The sequence below is a fragment of the Schistocerca gregaria genome, chromosome 2 (genome assembly GCF_023897955.1).
Source record: "Schistocerca gregaria isolate iqSchGreg1 chromosome 2, iqSchGreg1.2, whole genome shotgun sequence".
Taxonomy (NCBI): domain Eukaryota; kingdom Metazoa; phylum Arthropoda; class Insecta; order Orthoptera; family Acrididae; genus Schistocerca; species Schistocerca gregaria.
In genome coordinates, this window is record NC_064921.1 from 1,002,862,994 (window position 1) to 1,002,884,387 (window position 21,394).

Genomic DNA, 21,394 nt, shown 5'->3' on the forward strand with positions numbered 1-21,394 from the left:
GGAGGCTGAAGTGAGAGTGGTGATTTATTGCTGTTGAGAGTCTGCTTCTGAAAAAATACGTTTGCCTCGAATGCAAAGGCTGTCTGGGAGGGAACATTTGACATGTAAAGGTTGGCAATTGTCAGAACGTGTATGGTTTCAGCTGCCAAGGGCTGCAGTCATCAGTGTGTTAGCTGTGTGTGTGTGTGTGTGTGTGTGTGTGTGTTGTCTATTATCGACATAGGCCTTGATGGCTGAGAGCTTATATTGTGACAAGTTTTTGTTGTGCCTATCTGCGACTCAGCATCTCTGCTATATGGTGAGTAGCAACTTTCCTTTTCATAATATTGTTACATCTCATCCTGGATTTTCTATTATTTAAAAATGTAAGTACTGTTGTTTTTTAGTAGGTTTGATGTCGACAGAAGTGTGCAGCTGGCCTTCAGTGAGGATGAGATCAACATCAAGGAAACTGGTATTGGGTATTTAGAGATTACAGGAATTTTAACAGGTCAGCCTCCCCATGAGCCCATACAGCAAAGATGTCATCAATGAATCTAAACCAAACCAGGGGCTGAGAAGGCTTATGGATCCCAGAACTCCAGGGGCCTCCTGAAAAGGCTGGCATAAGTAGGAACCAACCTGGTTCCCATGGCCGTACCCCTGATCTGTTTGTATGTGTGCCCCTCAAAGGTAAGTAATTGTTGCTGAGTATACAGTTGATTAAGGTGAGCAAGAAGGATGTTGCAAGCTTGGAATCGTGAGCATTGACAGACTATGTATGTGGAGGATGTTGGTATAGAAAGAGATGATGTCAATGGTGACAAGCAAGATTTGTGATTGGAGTGGGACATGTATGGATTTCAGACAATCTATGAAATGGTTGGTATCTTTAATATAGGAGGGAAGTCTTTGTACTATGGGTTGCAGGTGTTGATCAACTAAGGCAGATATACATTTGGTAGGTGCTTTGAAGCCAGCAGTTATAGGATGGCCAGGATGGTTAATTTTTGGATCTTAGGAAGAAGGTAAAAGGTGGGTGTGTGTGGTTTGGGTGTGGTAAGAAGTTCTGTGGATTGAGGTGTAAGTCTTTGTGAGGGGGGGCCTGAGGTTGTTAAGAGGAACTGCACGTCAGTTTTAATCACAAGGATGAGATCTTGATGGCAGATGTTGTAAGTAGTGGTGTCATACAGCTGGCGTAGAGTTTCACTAACATTTTGTCTGGTGGGAGGATAATGGTGAAGTCATCAGCCTTTTAGGGAACATAGAGCCTGGAGTTCAGTAGAGGAAAGTTAGGGTCATTTTGCAGGGATATGATAAGAGATTGTGAAGTAATGCTTGATGTGAAAGATTCTTGGAAGACTTGAACGGGGTGATTTTGAAGTAGTGGTGGTGGATTAAGTTTGCGATCATGGTCAGAACTATGCAGGTTTAGGACTGAAAGTGAGACCCTTGGTTAATACAGAAAATTTGGGGGGGGGGGGGGGGGGTCAGTGCTTTAGATGAAAGTTTGAGAACACTGTACTGTCGTGACTGGTTCTTATGATTATGAGTTATTACTGGTATTGCAGGTCTGGGAGACAACAGTGAAGCCTGTGGGATGTTAAGAAGGTTGGCCAAGCTCGGTTTGTGGGAGACGAGTGGTGGCTGATGGTGCGGCTGTTTGGTGAGCTGCTGAGGGACAGGTGGGGAAACACCACTGTTGAGGTAGTTTAGGAGAAGGTGGGATAGCTTTTCGAGGTGAAGTCTGGCATGGTGTTGCACTCTGAAGTTGGCTTGGTCGATGATACCATGAGGGACAGCTAACTCCAGGATTTTGTAGGAGGAGAGAAATCTAGTGGAATGGAAACTGGCAGATAAGACATATAGGTCACAGATTAGTTGGGTAAGTGCAAGAGAGTACTGTACTTGAAACTGTAAAAGAGGCTGGTGTAGAGTAGGATTACATCCAGAAACATGGACTTTCAATATTAGGACTTTGGGAGTAATTCCAAGTGACTAGCAGGTTTCAAGAAACAAAATGTGGGACTTTAATTTTGATAGTGCAAAAGCATGGATTCAAAAAGAACAGATGTATATGTGATGGGATTCATCATGGCAAGAGAGGATGTTTTGGAGTATTAGAAATGGTGGGAGTGGCAAAAACGAGAGGCAGAGGGTAGATAAAGATAGAAAAATGGCAGAAAAACAGGGAAAAAATTCGGAAAAATCAGAAACATTTGCACAAAAATCATGAAAACGGACAATGCTTGACAAGAGGCAACAAGTGGGCAAGAACTTCTCGCCACTATATGGGTCAAAAAAATGATTGGAAAAAGAAGGCCAGGTGGAAAGAGATATTCACAGGAAATAATGTCAACTACTCTGCTAGGCAAATAAAGTTTTTTATTTATTTATTTATTGAGTCCTTTGATCATATGTAGTACAGTGTACAGGATGATATTGGACTTATTACTAAGTTCAAAATGATACATATTTAAATAATCATTTTTCAACATGCTACCAATTTCAATAGTTGTAGTTCTTACAATGATACAATGTTACAAATTACAGTAGCTTTAGTTGTTAACAGTTACTCTGGTCCAAGTATTCCTTTACTGAGTAGAAATAGTGGTACTGTAGATATTCTCTGACAGATCTTTCAAAAGCACTAGTATTTTGTAAGCATTTTATACTGTTTGATAGTCTATTATAGAGTTTAATACCCAGATAGCATGTACCTTTCTGATTCAAACTGGTACTGGCTGGGGGTACATGCAAGTTATATTTTATTTGAGTATTATAATCATGTATATCTTTGTTTTTTAAAGTATTATCATCATTTCCAATCATATACTTTTTTACGTACATTAGTGTGTCAACAATAAACATACACAGTAGAGGTAGTATATTCAGTGCTTTAAATATTGGTTTGCAGGACAGTCGAGCACCACTCCCTGTCATAATCCTAATGGAATCAATATGTATATCCAAATCATTGATATATAACAAGAAAAGTAGGGGTCCCCATTACCGACCCTTGCAGTACCCTGTAAGCGATTGGGCTTTCTGATGATACATATTCTGTGATTATTCGTGCTTTATCATCTATATGTCTGATAGATACTTTTTGTTTACGGTTGGTGAGAAATGAACGAATCCAATCATTTGCCAACCCCCTAATTCCATAGTGCTCTAGCTTCTTCAATAGGATTTTGTGGTTTACCATATCAAAGGATTTGGTTAGGTCCAAAAATATACCTGTTGTTTGTTGTTTTTCATCTATTGTTTTTAATAAAGTAGATATGCATTCATAGATTGCTGTCTCCGTTGATTTCTTGCTTCTAAAGCCATGTTGAGTATTAGATAACGCACTATTTTTGTATAAACTTTAACAACTTACTACACACAATTTTTTCTATTACTTTTGAGAAACAGGATGTTAATGTAATGGGATGATAGTTTATTACTTCATCTTTGTCACCAGCTTTGAAAATAGGGATGACTTTTGATGTTTTTAGTTGATCTGGAAAGATGCCTGACTCTAGGGAACAGTTGCATAAGGGAATAAGGGGGTCAATTATATTTTGGATACAGAGTTTTAGGATTCTGTTCGGTATACCATCAATTCCTGCTGAGTATGTTGTCTTTAGTTCTCTGACAGCCTTTAATGTCTCCTCCCTGCTTACTTGGTCCACAAACATTGAAAATTTATTACTGTTGCACTTATTTACCACATTGAACTAAAATTAGTTTTTATTAAATTTTCAGCTATCCCAGTGAAGTATTTGTTGAATATGTTTGCTGTTTCTGTAGGCTGTAAAATCTTTTTATTGTTGTGTATCAAGACAATGTTCTCCTCAGTTCTCTTATTTTTGCCAGTTTCTTTTTTAATGATGTCCCACATAGCTTTCACTTTATTTGTAGAATTATTTATGTAGTAACCATTGCACATTCTTTTTGCCTGTTTAATGACCTTTTGTAAGATTTTAGTGTATGTTTTGCAGTGAGTATGCATTTCCTCAGTGGAATTATTTTCTTTGCAGATTCTGTGGAGCTCCCTTTTTTCTGGCAAGAAGTTCTGTTTCTCTTAGTAATCCAACCCTTTCCTCTTGTCTTCCCTCTTATATATACCATTTTTTGAGGGAAGGCTGTATCAAAATGCTTTACCATTTTTTCTAGAAAAATACTGAATTTTGAATTCAGATTTTGGTTTTCATAGACATCAGACCAGTCTTCAGAATGCAATAGTGAGTTAAAGTGGTCAATGCTTTTCTGCCTGTAGATCCTTCTCTTGACCTTTAGTAAGTTATTCTTAACCAGTCTTCCTTCCTTTGTGGTGGTAAGTATTTGAGCTTTGTGGTCACTGTATCCTGTGTTAAACACTTTTACTGACCACTCCAGTTTCTCTTTATCAATCAGGATTTGATCTAAACATGTCTGAAAAATTGGTGTTATTCTCTTTGCAACTTTAACTGTGGCTGTAAGGTTATGTGTTTTAATGGGATTGCCAAGGGTGGTTTTCTGTTTACATTTACTAAGAAATTCTATGTTAAAGTCTCCACATACTACAACATCACACCTTGTTTTATGCAGCTTATTTAAGAAAATTTCCATTTTTTCTAAAAATACCTCAAACTTTCCCGTTGGAGAGTGGTACACTGTAGCTATTATCAAACCTAATTTTGGAATTTTTATCACTGTCATCTCAAAGTCTTTTTCACAACTTAGAGAGGTGATATTTATCTATTTTAGTAACCTCTATATTATCTTTTACATATATGGCTACACCTCCATAGTGACCACTAGGTCTACAATAGTACTCAGCCAGAGTGAAATTGTGTAGGCAGACAGATTTAATTAAGTTCTCGTCAAGCCAGTGTTCTGAAAGACACATTACAGAAATATCCTCTAGTTCATGCATTAATAAAATATTTAGTTCTTCTACTTTATTGCTTAGGGACTGAACATTTTGGTGAAAGATCTTTATTACAGAATTTGTGGGAAAATCTACAATACCACCTATCTTCAGTTTAAATGTTTCTTGTTTATGCAGTTTGTAGCTACAGCTTTTGGCAGTAAAAAATCATTCAGATGAGGAGGCTGCCTGATGTTTCTTCTAGTTGGGCGAGATGGGGCTTCCCTAGTGATCCATTTCTCCAAGGTACTCTGACCGGCAATCTTTTTGTGTTTCTTGTCACTCATGTGTACAAGACGGCAGATTTCTTCAGCCAAGAACTGTTTACCACAGTAATTCAAATGTAGGCCGTGACTGGTATGCATGTCTCTGTTTAATGTACTGACATCTATTGGCTTCACATAAGGATATTTTTTGCACAGTTCATTTATCTCAATGTTCACTCTTTCTATCAGTTTGTTTACACATGACCAGGGTGGTAAGTCATACCTATGGGGTTGATTTACCACAGTTATCTTTGTTTTGTTTAATTTGGGCAACACACTGTCGAGAACTGTGATGAGTATTGTACCTTTATCTCTGCCAACGTCGTTTGCACCTGCACAAATTACGACACAGTCATTAAAGTCAAGGTTTTCACATGATTTTGCAAGACACTTCGTAACTTCTTCCATTCCTGCCCCTGGCTTTATAAAGGCTTGTGTGCTTAGGTTTGACTGTGTGTCTGTAACTTTTTCTGCCAGTTGACGACCGTGACTATCGGCAAAAATTAGTTCTTTTTTGTCTTTTTTGCGTTGGTCATGTTTTGAAACACTAGTAGATTTCACGGAACGTGACTCCTGCTGTTTTTTTATTAGTTTCTGGACTCACTTGTTTTTCAGCTACACTGTTTCCAGAATCGTTTGGAGTTTTGTTTGAAGCAGTTACTTTGATATGTCCAACACTGATTAACACTTAAATTAATTTAATTTTTTAAAAATCCTCTGAAGAGCTGCAAGTGGCACTCTGTCTTTAAAGTTTTGGGGAAGTAATTCTTTTAATTATTCCAATGCCAAATTGCTTTAATTAAGAAATGTCTTACCTGTAACTCTTCAGGCTTTCCCGGTGAGATCTTGACATGTGGAATAATCGTGTCTACTGCCGGATGTTTGTGTCGCTCTGGCACAATATTTTGGCCACGTAACTCGTTGCCTTCTTCAGGTGCTACCTCAGATTGCTGTATTGGAAGATCTTGTCCAGTATTTATGCCCAGAGAGCACTGGGCATGATGGTGTCATGCAACAACTTGTTAATGCCCATGGTTGCACATACTGATTAAGTCGTTCTGACTGCTAAGGTTGATTTGTTGACTAAACAGGTGGTGAGTTACTGACTCATTGGGGATTGGAGCAAATGCAGATTGTTACCACCAGAGGTAGACAAGTCTCTCATCAGCTACCTTTTCGTTTTGTGGGATAGGCCAACATTGGTACCACAGAAGATTTGGAGACCAGGCACATAAATGTACTGTGCTTTGAACCAACCAAAATGCCACCAGCAGTTGGTAGTAGACGCTTCAATGAATTGCCGGACTATGTTGCAGAGCCTATTCATAAGTGAACACAATTCATGTTGACAATATCTAGTTGGCACTGTGTCATACCTATGTGTATTTCTGTGCATGCAGTTATGCACTAACCACTTTCTGCCCCAACACAGCTAATAATTCCACCACAATGACAAATGGTACACTGCAGGTAAAGCTGAATCTTGGACTGTAGCGTGACCTAGCATGGGACTTCACAATTGAATTTGTGTCAGAACTTGTAATAGGAGTGAATTTTCAAGCATATTACCATCTGTTAACAGACACTGCAAATGCGCAGCTTGTTGGCAACATCACCAGCTTAACAACTTCAGGTTTCGACAAAATGCAGCAACGCGCGCAGCAAAGCTCATACAGGCCTCAAGCAGAGGGCACATGGACTTACTGCAGAGATTCTCAGCCCTGACACAACCTCCTGGACCTCTGAATGAGGTACATCATGAAACAGTGAGTCACACTGAAACTACTGATGGCCACCTGGAATGCTCTCGACTCTGACGTTTGGCCCCAGACCACCTAGTCAAACAAAAGCAGAATTCAACAGTGTCGAGTAGTCCTTGGTCATACCCACTTCAGTTAGTGTCTAAGAAGTGTGATGCATGGCGTCCACACAGGGATTACCGAGTTCTCAATGGGAGAACTGTACAAGACTATAACCATGAGTTAAGTGGTGCGACCTTACTCAAGAGTCCTAGATTGTGCAAAGGCATAGACTCACTCAAATGGCAGTAAGAGAAGCAGACGTATTGAAGGCAGCCATAATCACCTTCTTTGGTCTACTTGAGGGTTGTTTCATGATGTTCAGCCTCCAAAACACCGCACAAATTCAGCAAAGGTTCATAGGCTCCGTATTACAAGGTCTCTGCCTTTTGCTTTCTGTATCTAGACGATATTCTGGTTTTCTCAGCTTCACCAGAACAACACCAGCAGCATCTAACTGATACGTTTGAATGGTTTGAGCAGTATGGCATAGTTTTGAACATTGTCAAATGTGTTTTCAACCACACACAGGTTAACTTCCGGACCTATAAGATCTCATCATCAGGTTCACTACCTTTACCTGCCAACGTGCAAATTGCATTACCCAGTACCTTTAAAGAATTATTTTGTTTCCTTGTTGTTCTTAATTTCTATTGCCGACAACTGGCACATGCAGCTGAGTTGCAAGAACCGCTAAAGCTACACTCATTGGCCCAAAGGGCAAAGGTAACTCACCAGTTTTGTGGATGGATAACAGGATAACATGGTGTTAGCCACACAGCAACTGGTGTGGCATTATAACCACTGTGTGATGGTGCGTGGTAACCCTAGCTTCATTCTTCCACGTGTCACCATCACAATGAAATGGAGCGCATATGTCAGAGACCTTCTGGCTATCCATGAGTCTATTAAATAGTTCCAACGACAACTGAAAACCAGGGAGCTTACTATTTTCACTAATCATATGTACACTTTCTGCCAAAATAAAATCAACTATTTGCCTCAGCAGGACAATCAATGTCTACATAGCCCAGTTCAGCGTGAATGTTAGACACATTTCTGGGATTGAAACATTACAGCCTTTTTCGGTGTTAGCTGCATCTCACACTCGACTGTCTTTGCTCAACTTGCTGAAGCACAACAGACTGTCCAAGAGGTACGCAATCTACTCGAGGATACATTGTCAGTGTTTGACCTCCAACAGTCTTCCTGTGCTCTCGGTTGCCTTGTTTCCCTTTTCACAATATTCTATATTGTTTTAATTTTATTATCTCAGACATAATGCACATACTTCTGGACTTTATAATAACTTTTCTTAATACAGTGCAGTAGTTTTATGTTGTTGTTGTTGTTGTTGTCTTCAGTCCTGGGACTGGTTTGATGCAGCTCTCCATGCTACTCTATCCTGTGCAAGCTGCTTCATCTCCCAGTACCTACTGCAACCTACATCCTTTTGAATCTGCTTAGTGTACTCATCTCTCGGTCTCCCTCTACGATTTTTACCCTCCACGCTGCCCTCCAACGCTAAATTTGTGATCCCTTGATGCCTCAAAACATGTCCTACCAACCGATCCCTTCTTCTAGTCAAGTTGTGCCACAAACTTCTCTTCTCCCCAATCCTATTCAATACCTCCTCATTAGTTACGTGATCTATCCATCTTATCTTCAGTATTCTTCTGTAGCACCACATTTCGAAAGCTTCTATTCTCTTCTTGTCCAAACTAGTAATCGTCCATGTTTCACTTCCATACATGGCTACACTCCAAACAAATACTTTCAGAAACGACTTCCTGATACATAAATCTATATTCGATGTTAACAAATTTCTCTTCTTCAGAAACGCTTTCCTTGCCATTGCCAGTCTACATTTTATATCCTCTCTACTTCGACCGTCATCAGTTATTTTACTTCCTAAATAGCAAAACTCCTTTACTACTTTAAGTGTCTCATTTCCTAATCTAATTCCCTCAGCATCACCCGATTTAATTTGACTACATTCCATTATCCTCGTTTTGCTTTTGTTGATGTTCATCTTATATCCTCCTTTCAAGACACTGTCCATTCCATTCAACTGCTCTTCCAAGTCCTTTGCCGTCTCTGACAGAATTACAATGTCATCGGCGAACCTCAAAGTTTTTACTTCGTCTCCATGAATTTTAATACCTACTCCAAATTTTTCTTTTGTTTCCTTTACTGCTTGCTCAATATACAGATTGAATAACATCGGGGAGAGGCTACAACCCTGTCTCACTCCTTTCCCAACCACTGCTTCCCTTTCATGCCCCTCGACTTTTATGACTGCCATCTGGTTTCTGTACAAATTGTAAATAGCCTTTCGCTCCCTGTATTTTACCCCTGCCACCTTTAGAATTTGAAAAAGAGTATTCCAGTCAACTTTGTCAAAAGCTTTCTCTAAGTCTACAAATGCTAGAAACGTAGGTTTGCCTTTTCTTAATCTTTCTTCTAAGATAAGTCGTAAGGTCAGTATTGCCTCACGTGTTCCAACATTTCGACGGAATCCAAACTGATCCTCCCCGAGGTCTGCATCTACCAGTTTTTCCATTCGTCTGTAAAGAATTCGCATTAGTATTTTGCAGCTGTGACTTATTAAACTGATAGTTCGGTAATTTTCACATCTGTCAGCACCTGCTTTCTTTGGGATTGGAATTATTATATTCTTCTTGAAGTCTGAGGGTATTTCGCCTGTCTCATACATCTTGCTCACCAGCTGGAAGAGTTTTGTCATGACTGGCTCTCCCAAGGCCGTCAGTAGTTCTAATGGAATGTTGTCTACTCCGGGGGCCTTGTTTCGACTCAGGTCTTTCAGTGCTCTGTCAAACTCTTCACGCAGTATCGTATCTCCCATTTTGTCTTCATCTACATCCTCTTCCATTTCCATAATATTGTCCTCAAGTACATCACCCTTGTATAAACCTTCTATATACTCCTTCCACCTTCCTGCCTTCCCTTCTTTGCTTAGAACTGGGTTGCCATCTGAGCTCTTGATATTCATACACGTGGTTCTCTTCTCTCCAAAGGTCTCTTTAATTTTCCTGTAGGCAGTATCTATCTTACCCCTAGTGAGATAAGCTTCTACATCCTTACATTTGTCCTCTAGCCATCCCTGTTTAGCCATTTTGCACTTCCTGTCGATCTCATTTTTGAGACGTCTGTATTCCTTTTTGCCTGCTTCATTTACTGCAGTTTTATACAGTTTACAGTAGTTTTATAATGTTTCACTATTTCGGGATCATTGCTCCTTCTTGCTATAAGATACATTTCCCTTTTCTGTTTACAAGATATTTTTATGCCATTAGTAAGCCATGGCTTCTTACATGGTTTCTTACAATTATATTTCACTGTTTCCTTACGGAAACTGTTTGCAAATATACTCACAAAGGTATCATGAAATAGGTTAAATTTTTAATCAGCATCATGTTACCTGTACCCTTCATCCCAGTCTAACTATTGCCAACTTTCCCTAAAATTTTGAATTGTTAAATCGTTAATTGAATGCACTACTTTGGAGGACTGTTTTGCATTACTGTGTGGAGGTATATCATATACTGTAACTAGCTGTGCATCATGATCACACACACAATTCTTAACAGGAAAAGTTTTTATTTGATTAAATTTATCTTGGTCTATGAAAATGTTATCTATCATTGTGCTGATTTTCTGTACCACACGAGTAGGAAAATCAGTAACTAATGTCAAAGTGAAAGAACCAAGTAATACTTCAAGGTCAAGCTTTCTATCAGACTCTTTCAGAAAATCAACACTGAAATCCTAATTTGCTTCCCTCTGTCTGACAGATAGCAGAACAAAGAAACCGAGTTTTTCCAAAAATAAAAGCTAATTTCCCAATGGGGACCGATACATGGCTACAATTATGAAAGTGCCATTAGTTAGTTTAAACTCACATGCACATGCTTCTATATGTTCAGGGGTGCCGACTTATAATAAATGTTGGGGGAGGGGCATACTGGGGGTCTTGCCCCGGGAAATTTTCTACATTTTAGATGAAAACTAGTGAATTTAAAGTTTTTTAAGCATTTTAGAATCATATGATCAACATTAGAACCCCCAAAACTGGACTCTCAATAATTCGACACTCCGGGAAACTCGACACGCCTGACACATTTTTTGATTGTGAAAAAAGGAACAAACCCAAACATGCACAGTATTTTCATAAAATGCTAATTTAATTAACAGTAATAATCATGCTTATAGACAATTACTGAGCAGTGAATATATAGCTCTGAAAATACTGAAATTATATTTAAGTAAACCCTAAACTATCATTAAAAGAACAAAACATAAAATATTGCTGTCACACAGTAATAGCACTTTGATTAATAATTGAAGTAGCTAATTTAAGCTTATTTTGAATAAGGCTCAGGGTTAATTAAATAAAAACAATATCTCGAAGTTAATGCTTTAATACAGTTAATAAAGTTAATACAGTATGCCTAATACCTTCAGTCAAAAAGAATGTAAATAGTGGGTTTTAATCGGGCCTTACACCCTAAAAATATTTAAGTATTTGAAAATAACTAATGCAGTACTATAGTAATACAGTACTAAACTAGTACTAATATTTTAAAACTGAAAATTTAACATTATGTATGTACTTAATTCTCTATTTGATAAAGATTTTTAATGTTGCTCTAAATGCCATTATTAGGGCTAGAGTGTCTTTAGAAAGGTGCAAATGTTGACCGTCTGACTAGATTACTGAATGTAAAGTTGTTAATGACTGGTTGGATATCCAATTCATGCAAAACATCTTGGTGGGCATGAAAACAGCCAAGTTGTTCAATTGCTTCTGTCCCATTGTGATAGGAGATATGACTTCAGACATCTAAGGGTGCTAAATGACCATTCTACTGTTGCTGTCATGATTGGAACTACTTGGAGAAGCTTCATGCACTTCGCCACTTCACATAAAATTTCTCCAACTGCAGGCTCTTGTGTAATGTATTTTCTTACATCACACGTTTTTTAAGACCAGTTGTTTTTTTATTAGTGATATCAGCTAATGTATTCAAGTGTAAGCGCAGTCTCTCAATGTCTATGTCATTTTTGAAAAACTCAGTTAATTTCTTTCACCTCTGTTTACTAAAAGCAAGCACTCTTGTTCAACTGCAATGACCTGTGTGAGTCCAGTTGAAGCAAACTGCTCAGTAATGCAAGACCGCACAATTTCACAAACATCAATGTAAATAGCTTTGTAGTGTTCCTTTGGTGTTTTGAAAGTGTGCAGTGAGCTGGCTTCATTGTTTTCATACTTCTTTGGTATACTTCGATTCCGAGGAAGTGAAGGATCATCAACTTGTGAAGGTTTTTCTTTTAAACACAATTACCAAAAGTGTTCAAAACTATCATGCCTTCCATTCAATATACAAATCAAGCCCTCATATATTTTCCCCAGATCAGCAACACTTAGATGAGGGCATTGAATTTTTTCATTGACATCCTCTACTGGTTTCACTGCATAGCAATAAAGACATAAAAAGAAATAAGTCTTGAATTGTAACAGTGACTCAAGGTAGCCTGCACATTGGTAACCTGCCTCTGTTTTGTCCTCTGCAGAAAATGTTTTAAAAAACTCCAGAAGTTATTCAATATTCTCAAGATACAAGAACCGCGCATAGTCCATCAAGTCGGGCAAAGGGGTCGTAGACCAGTTTGGTTGTTGGCACTCTTGCAGTGTATGCTTCTGAAAAGTCCCATCCCTTTGTGGATTCCTTTATGGTGTTTATTAAGTCCTTGGCTAAGGCCATAATATCTCTCAGATGGTGGAGACTGTATATAACTGCCAAGTCTAAACTGTGAGCACTGCAGTGCACATAACATGCTTTTGGTTGTATATCCAAAACTAACTTTTTTTAGTCGTTTGAACTTAACTTTCATATTCGAGGCACCATCATTGCACTGTTCTCTTAAGTTATCCATTGACAAATCAAGACAAGCAAAAAGTCTTTTAAAATACTAAACAGAGTTTGTGATTCAGTGTTGGGGTCTCTTATAAGCCAATAAAGTCTTAGTTGATGATTAAAGAATCATCGACTGTATGAATACCAAATGACACTTGTTAATGAATCGAAGAATCACATGTTTCATCAACCATAAAAGAAAAATGTTCAGTCTTCTTGATTGAAGCCAATACCTTTCTCAACAGACTTTCCTAATAGGTCAATGATCTTGTTTTGAATATCGTGGAACATCCACTTATACCCTAAATGCCCTAAGCAATCTTTAAACTCAGATACGTCATTCTTTTGGAGTTCCAACAACTGAAAAATATTTGAATTTACATCTCCGTTCCCTCTAATAGCTACTCCTAGTCAGCATAGAAATTGCACGGTAGTAAAAATTGCCTCAAAAGTTAAATGGCCTTTCTTCATATCACTATCTAACGATTCATTCAATTGGGAGGTCACAATTCAGTTAGTGATACGATTTAGTTTCGGAACACCTTCTTTATGTGTAAATGTATTTTTCCAGTTAGAGAACCCTACGGAAGTAAATGCATCTTCTTTTTTTGAAGAAAATTGTAACAGATTTTTAGCATCTGCTTCTTTGCCGGTTTTGCAAAAAACTTTTTCGGTAGATGCTTCATATTCTAGCCATGTATATTTGATCAACCAAGACTTCTGAAATGATCTTCCCTGACTGGATTGTCCAGGTTTTGGCTGCGAATGGTTCTCACGATGAAGCAATTGATAACACAATAATTGTTGGAGGCTAACTTGCAGTATCATCAACATTCAAGCGAGCCTTTTTGGTAACAAATTTATCCATTGCAAACTCAATTCACAATACACTAAGAGACTAAAGTAAACAAATAAATTATAGTCCTACAAAATAGTCCACTAGACACCAAAGTCGGAACACTAAACACGTCTGCAGCATGCACTGAACAAAACTATCCACATTGAATGACTGCGACAGCAGAGAGGGCTTTATACAGCCACGGTGTCGTAATGTCTCGAAGTGTCAAGGCAATGCAAGGCAGAGGGTTCCAGGCGCTTCTGTTCCAGTCCTTTTGATGTCGTCACAGCCACTGCGCTGGCCCGCCGGAGCCAGACATTACCCAAAGGTGCGCGCATAGGGACAAATTCTAAGTGTACCCACAGCACCGTAACACTATCATGATTCGCACCACTCATTTTCAGTTAAACTGCTTACTAACATAATAATTATTTGTTTTAACTCATTACTGAATGTATTTTATAAGGTAACTATAGTCAAACAAGGAAAATAAAAAAATTCCAACATAATTTTGTGATTTTACAAAGTATAATATAATTAATAATTTTCTTACAATGGAAAACCCAGGATGGAATGTAACAAGTGTGGTTTCAGCTCTCTGAGACTGCAGACGTATGTGCAAGTTGCGTTTGCGTGAGAGAGAGAGAGAGAGAGAGAGAGAGAGAGAGAGAGAGAGAGAGAGAGAGAGAGTGTCTACTGCTGACAAAGGCCTTTATGGCTGAAAGCTACAATTGTGTGAATCTTTCTGTTGTGCCTATCGCAACTCAGCATCTCCACTATATGGCGAATAGCAACTTTCCTTCTCTGATATTGTAATAATTTACTTAAATTATTCCACCCTCAGTTTCTAAATATTCTAAACAAACAAGAAGCTCATCTACTTTGTTTTTTAATCGCCTGATACTCTGATGCAATATATTAACATTACTTTTCACAGTGCTTTTATGTGAATCTTGTGACATACTAACATTATTTTTCACTGTACTGTTATGAGAATCTTGTGATATTTTCACATCTCTATTACGTGCATGTCTGAACTTCTCATTAATCTTAATTTCAATCAATGTAAATCTTCCAGACTTTATATGAGGCAGTCATTTCTGCAGGAAAGCATAAGGTTATTGTGGCAGTTGTATCTACATTAAAAGTGAAATCAAATTTGTGCCCATTCAGTTCTCAAAAGATATTCCCAGAGAAGAGAGATCTGGAAACCAGTAGAACAAAAAACCAGTCCACAAAAATTTGCAACTTGGACTGATTTTTCATTCCACTGATTAATAGAAGTTGTTCACGCAAGCTACTCTTACAAAATGCAATGAAAAATGTTTCTTCACAGGTTTTGGAGATCATATTGCACAGAAAATGTCAGTGAAAGTAGATCACCCCATACATCCTTAAAAAAACATTAGTAATCATTGCTAGTAATTTCAGTGTACAAAACATAAATACCTTTATTAACTGCTTAACTAAAGAGACATGGGAGGAAATATACAGCCGCAGCAAAAAAAAAATGAAAAATTTGATAAATTCCTAAGCAACTTCCAGCATTATTTTGAAGTGAAATTCCTACTCAGAAAAACGAAAACCAGAGGAAAAATGTGAAAAGTTTCATTGAAGGAAAGAAGATTTCTCTACACCATAGCCAAGGATACCAAAACTACTCCAGAATTTGATGTGTATCTTAAAATATACAAACAGATCCTAAATAAAGTTACCAGAAGGTCAAAAAAGTTAATAAATGACAACTACCTGGAAAAAGCTACAAATAAAATGAAAGCAATGTCAGCCTTTGTTAGGAGAGAAAATGGCGAAACACAGGAAAAACACAGTAACATTACTCTTCTTCAAAATGGAGACAAAATTGCTGACCCACACAGAGTAGCTGATGCATTTAATGTATATTTCACAGAAATAGCAAACAAATTGGTGTAAAAACAGCAAGAAACAGCTTCTGTAAACAGAGATGAGCAAAAGGTTAAATGAAAAAACAATACAGGGTGATTCAAAAAGAATACCACAACTTTAGGAATTTAAAACTCTGCAACGACAAAAGGCAGAGCTAAGCACTATCTGTCGTCAAATTAAGGGAGCTATAAAGTTTCATTTAGTTGTACATTTGTTCGCTTGAGGTGCTGCTGACTAGGCGTCAGCGACAGTTGATGCAAAGATGGCGACCGCTCAACAGAAAGCTTTTTGTGTTATTGAGTATGGCAGAAGTGAATCGACGACAGTTGTTCAGCGTGCATTTCGAACGAAGTATGGTGTTAAACCTCCTGATAGGTGGTGTATTAAACATTGGTATAAACAGTTTACAGAGAATGGGTATTTGTGCAAAGGGAAAAGTTCTGGACGGCCGAGAACGAGTGATGAAAATGTAGCACGCATCCAGCAAGCATTTGTTCACAGCCCAGGAAAATCGACACGCAGAGCTAGCAGAGAGCTGCAAATTCTACAGTCAACTGTATGGAGAGTCCTACGAAAAAGGTCAGTTATGAAACCTTATTGTCTGAAATTGGTTCAAGCACTGTCTGCAGCTGATAAGATTAAAATAATCGATTTCTGTGATTTTATCCTTGCTCAAATGGAGACAGATGAATCTTTCGTTTCAAAGATTGTGTTTAGTGATGAAGCAACTTTCCACACTAACGGGAAAGTCAACCGTCACAATGTCTGTATATGGGGCACTGAGAATCCACGGGAAACAACTCAGTATGAACGTGACTCGCCTAAGGTGAACGTTTTCTGTGCCATTTCAGCCAATAAAGTTTTTGGTCCCTTTTTCTTCGAAGGTGCTACTGTAACTGGACTACAGTATCTAGAGATGTTAGAGAATTGGGTGTTCCCGCAGCTCGAACAAGAAGCACAACAATTCAAATTTGAGCAGGATGGAGCGCCACCACATTGGCACTTATTTGTCCGTAACTACCTGAACATCAACGACCTAAGGCGATGGATTGGCCGCCAGGCAGCCCGTGACAGAGCACTTCATCACTGGCCTCCAAGAAGCCCTGATCTTACTCCCTGCGATTTTTTCTTATGGGGGTATATTAAGGATATGGTGTTTCGGCCACCTCTCCCAGCCACCATTGATGATTTGAAACAAGAAATAACAGCAGCTATCCAAACTGTTACACCTGATATGCTACAGAGAGTGTGGAACGAGTTGGAGTATTGGGTTGATATTGCTCGAGTGTCTGGAGGGGGTCATATTGAACATCTCTGAACTTGTTTTTGAGTGAAAAAAAATCCTTTTTAAATACTCTTTGTAATGATGTATAACAGAAGGTTATATTATGTTTCTTTCATTAAATACACATTTTTAAAGTTGTGGTATTCTTTTTGAATCACCCTGTATTTTTGTGTCCAACAGATGAAAAGAAAATACTGAATATTATGAAGGAATTAAAATCAAAATTTTCTTGAGTTATAGACAACGTTCTCAATTACACATGAAACAAAATGTGCAACAGTATTGACTAAGCCTCTAAGTCATCTTCATTGTGCAGTGGTATTTTCCCAGAGAAACTAAAAATGGCATAGGTGAGATCTCTTTTCAAGAAGGAAGATAAGAGAAACGAAAAGAACTACAGACCAATCTCTCTGCTCTCTGGTTTCACTGAAATACTGGAATAAAGATTTTTTAAAATATAAAAGACTGATTTCATTCATAGAAAAAAATAATTTTGTATCAAATACCAAACACGGGTTCAGGAAAGTCAGATCGACAGAAAGTGCCATTTTTTTACTTTGTTAACCAAGTCTTGACTGCAATAGACCAGAAAAAACATGTATGAGCAATAGTTCTGGACCTCACGAAAGCTTTTGATGTGACAGACCACAACTTACTACTTCAAAAATTGCAGTATGTAGGAATTAGGGCCTGGCACATGAGTGGATGACATCATGCTTAACAATCAGAGAGCAGATAGTCGAAATCATCAGGAAGAAAACATTATGCACCCCCACCAATCGAAAGAAAAGAAATTAAGTATGGTGTTCCCCAAGGTTCTATCTTAGGCCCAGTGTTGTTCTTAATATTTATCAATGACCTAGAATCAACTAGTGATTCCCAAAAATACATAAAATTTGTGATTGACTCAATGTATTGATAATAGCCAAAAATGCTGCAGAACTAAAATAGGAAGTACAAAATTGCACCACACACACTATAAAATGGTTCACTACAAACAATCTTATGGTTAACAAAGAGAAAACTGTTGCAATGCACCTTCAGACAACACACAATAAACATCCATTAACCCCCACCATAAATCTATTTAATAAAAAATTGAAAACTGCAAACTAAACAAAATTTCTGGGATTATGGATTCAGGACATGAAGTGAGACACACACACACATCAAATACATCAGCCAAAAACTTAGTACAATACGCTATAGCATAAAAATATTTGCTACCTATACAACAAAAGAAATGTGTATTATGCCCAAATGGAATCACTGCTGCAATTTTTGGGGGGAATTTGACAATAAGCAAAAGCTGCTTCATAGCACAGAAGAGGATCATTAGGGCAATTGGAAATGCCACACCCAGAAAGTTTTGCAAATGCTTTTTTAACACACTCCAGATACTACCGCTACCATGCCTGTACATTCTTGAGATAATTACATACACAAAAAAATTCAGAAACTAAAAACAACATATTATGTTCAAATCAAGCAGTCCATGCACACGACACAAGGCAAAAATCAGACTTCCACAGCAAACATGCAAGCACAACACTCAGACAACATGGACCACTGCAAACTGGCAAAAAACTCTACAATAAACTTCTCCACTACATCAGGGAAATAAAAGAAACACAAAAAGTTGAAGTGGCTTTGAAAACATATTTACAGGACAAGTGCTATTACACTGTAAATGAATATCTGCTAACATAAATTTAAATTATTTCCTTTGGTAAATGAATGTCTGTTACTATAAATTTAAATTATTTTTTTCTTGCATTATGTATCTGAAATACTTTTCTTACATATTGTACTATATATTAGAATGAAAACAATTATTGACAAAATTTTTTTACTGGATAGATAAAAAGCTACGCACCAAGCGGTGGCGGAACACACACATAAAAGACCGTTGTAATTGGTAAGTTTTGGAGCCAGTGGCTAGTTCTTCAGGAAGAAGGGTTGAAAGGGAAGGAAGAAGGGTGAAGAAAAAGGACTGGAAAGGTCTAGGAAAAGGGGTAGATTTCAGGAAAGTCACCCAGAACCACAGGTCAGGGGAGACTTTCCCAAAATCTACCCCTTTTCCTAGATTAATTCCTTCTCATCCCGTACAGCAAGTCTCCCCTGACCCACAGTTCTGGGTGACTTTCCCGAAACCTACCCCTTTTCCTAGATCTCTCCAGTCCTTTTCCTTTGCCCTTCTTCTTTCTCATTCAACCCTTCTGCCTGAAGAAGGAGCCACTGGCTCTGGAAGCTTGCCAATTACAACAGTTTTTATGTGTGTGTACTGTAGCTGCTTGGTGAATAATAGGTTGTTTATCTATCCAATTAAATAATTTAGTACTATAAATTATATTGTGCTGGTTGTACTTTATATTAATGTATTGTATTTCAATGATTTACTGTACTGTATCACGTGCTTATACTTTTTAGGATATTGAATCAATGTTACTGTTTTGTAACATGTATTTGAAATTGTGTACTAATGTACAAAGTAAGCTATATCCCACATAAAAATTTTGATGAATGGATACTTAACAAATAAATAAATAAATAAATAAATAAATAAATAAATAAATGGTACCCCGTAGTACTACTAGTCATTTCCTTTTCTGTTCAACTCACAAACAGAGCGAGGAAAAAATGATTGTCTATATGCCTCTGTATCAGCCCTTATCTCTCTAATCTTATCTCCATGATCCTTACACGAAATGTACATTGGCGGCTGTAGAATCACCCTACAGTCTGTCTCAAATACCGCAAATACTGGTTCTCTTACTTTTCTCAATAGTGCTCTTTGAAGTTCCTGAAGCATCTTCATATTATTTGCAAATTGTTCAACTGATTGGAAACAAATTTAGCAGTCCACCTCTGAATTGCTTTGATGTCTTCCTTTAATCCGATCTGGAGCAGATTCCAAACACTCAAACACTACTAAGTAATGGGTTGCAGTAGTGTCCTATATGTGGTCTCCTTTGCAGATGAACCACACATTTCTAAAATTCTCTCAATAAACCAAAGTCGAGCATTCACCTTCCCTATTACAGTCCTTACATGCCATTCCTTTTTATACTGCTCTGCAACACTATGTAGAGGAATTTAATCGACTGACTTTGTCAAGTAGCACACCTCTAATACGGTATTCAAATGTTATGGGTTTGTTTCTCCTACTCATGCACATTAACTTACTTTTTTCTTCATATAGAGCTAGCTAACATTCATCACACCAACTACAAATTTGCTCTAAATCATCATGTATCCTCCTACAGTCACTGAATGATCGCACTTTCCCATACACAATAGCATCATCAACAAACAGCCACAGCCTGCTGTTTATCCTGTACACCAGATTATTTAGTATAATAGCAGTCCTATCACACTTCCCTGTGGCTTTCCTGATTATACCCTTGTCTCTGATGAACACTCACGATCGAGAACAGCATACTGAATTCTGTCACCTACGAATTCTTTAAGCCACTTACATATGTGGCAATCTATTCCATATGCTTGTACTTTTGTTAGCAGTCAGCTGTGTGGCACCACGTGAAATGCTTTATGGAAATCTAGGAATATGGAATCCACCTGTTGGCCTTTATCCATGGTTCACTGGATCTCATATGAAAAACAAGGTAAGTTTTGCATGAATGAAGGTTCGTAAAATAGGGATGATTTGTGGACAGAAGATTTTCCCTCGCAGAAAATTTTTTTATATTCAAACTGAGAATATGTTCAAGGATTCTGCCATAAAAAATGATGATGATCATGATGACAAAATACCAGCTTAGTTTTAAATGGCCAAGCACTACTTCTTTTTTTCCTTTGCATTAAATTAAGTTTCAGTTATTCAAATGTTAGATCACAATAATAAATTTAATTTCATTTGTCATAAGCTTTGAAACTGCTTTTTGTACTCCAGGCATAGTTACTGTTATTCTCCCAGAAATGGTTCTCACATTTGGGAGTCTCACTGTTACAAAGAATTCTATGAAAATAACTCAGGTTAAATGCAAAATCATTAATATTTTTTGTTACCCTAATTGCACTTAAGTTTGTTTCCTTTACCATAACTTGCCAAACCACTGCCGCCACATATTTTACTTTTTCTGGTTAAGTTTTGGAAAAGGTCAACGAAATACTGACAAAATTAATTCTATGTTATGTTTGATAAACTAGACATTGTGTATTAACGACTATGTCAATCTCTTTACTTTTGCTGTAGTTATGATGAGTGTAGCACTACCCACTGAACATCTGATTCCACAATTTTGACCATTACGTATCTTTAACAATCTAGTGTGTTTGTGATATACACCATCAATCACTCCTGATAACCAAAAACAACAATGTAAGATGTTAACTACAATGCCAGGAACATAGCATAAACTGAGAAAGACATATATAGTTGTTACATGGCAGAATACAATAACCTAAATTCGCAAGCATCACAATATTAATTTAAAACAAAAGACAGAAAAATTATTTACAGTTA

At 37.6% G+C, this 21,394-nt stretch overlaps 1 protein-coding gene across 5 annotated transcripts in view; it reads right to left on the reverse strand.

Moving 5' to 3' along the window:
* The window catches only part of LOC126335503 (coiled-coil domain-containing protein 39), a 424,893-nt gene that overhangs the window by 147,413 nt on the left and 256,086 nt on the right, over window positions 1-21,394 (reverse strand). The gene's annotated exons all lie outside the window — the stretch shown is intronic.